This window comes from Triticum dicoccoides, chromosome 7A, assembly GCF_002162155.2.
Source record: "Triticum dicoccoides isolate Atlit2015 ecotype Zavitan chromosome 7A, WEW_v2.0, whole genome shotgun sequence".
NCBI lineage: Eukaryota > Viridiplantae > Streptophyta > Magnoliopsida > Poales > Poaceae > Triticum > Triticum dicoccoides.
Window position 1 is genome coordinate 207,319,668 of NC_041392.1, and position 1,480 is coordinate 207,321,147.

The window sequence follows — 1,480 nt, forward strand, 5'->3', positions numbered from 1 at the left end:
CCGAAGGAGTAGGGTGACACCTTGATCTTGATACTAATCTATCTATTGGCTTCTTTCTCAAACACACACACACACTACCCGACACCGAAGGAGTAGGGGGGCACCTCAATCTTGATAGTAATCTATCTACTAGCCTCTCTCTCAAACACACACACACACACTCGCTAGTTGTGCCTCTGTGCCTACCACGCGCACACTCTCGATATGTCTTTCTCTCCCTCCCCGTCCCACCCCCAACAATGACAACAGAAGGGTGACAACTCAATCTTGATCTTAATCTATCAATTGGCTTCTCTCTCAAACACACACACACACACACACACGTTAGTCGTGTCTCTGTGCCTCACTCACATACACTCAATACGCCTTTCTCTCCGTAGCCCCCTCGATATGTAGACTTCTTGAGTGCGCACAACTGTAGTGACGAGAACGCTGAACCCAGCATGCCTTGTTTTTACTGACCTCATGTGACAATTTTCACCATGTTTTATGTTAATTAACAAGGAAACCTTTTCTTTGTTACTACTAGTGAATCTGAGATCATTCGGGGCTGACATAAAATATATCACTTCAACCCAATTATCGTTGTAACTATTTTAAAAGAAACTAGATAGATGCCCATGTGTTGCACGGAACATCAAGATGTATTTGTATGAGTAGTTTATATTGTGAGAGAAAAGGATGAATGACGGAAGGCCTTATTTACAAATGTGGAGAGGGGTGTGAGTATCTTTTTGCAAAATTGCCATAGTTTCTTTCGTCGGGGGAACCGCTGGCGACCGCTCTACCCCATCGGCGGCGTCCTGGTTTCCGGTCGTCGTTGATGGCACTAGAGTGTGGCGCAAGGCGGGGCCCTCATCTGGCGATATGAAGCAAGGCCAGTACCTGTGAAGAAGGCCCAGTGCCTGTGAAGCTCGCCGCCCCGTGACACTCTCACGTAATAATGAGTGGGGCTGTACACGCCCCAGAGTCTCAGGGGTGCCGGCCTCAGGCCCTGGGGCTCCCTCCCACGCCCAGTGGCAGCACTTAGCTCCGCGCTGGTGAGAAGACGTCCAAGACTAGACTAGGTGCCGGACGCGCCTTTTGTTTGCTTTCATTGCTCTTCCCTTTGGTTGTCGCTTTCCCCCGCTGGATTCAAGTTGGATTCGAATTTGAGATTTGCATGTGTTCGGGGAAGGGGTGCTTAGTCTCGTTCGAGCAATTTCTCGCGTTTTGGTTACCACTTCGCCTCAGCCGCCTCCCCTCGTGAGCCTCTCGCGAGCCGGGTCAGGCCTAGTTTGCGCGCAGCCCAGACTGCCGCCGCCGCGTCCTCTCAGGAGGGTGTTTTACTACAGATCCTACGGTTTCAATCAGGGGACACTCAGGACACCACAACCCCTCGCGGGCTGCCTCAGGGCCAGCGCGGAACAAAGGTATATTAGCCGACCAGCGTGTCGCTTAAGCCAGCCACTTGGCATGGGCGCATGGGCGATGTAGCTGC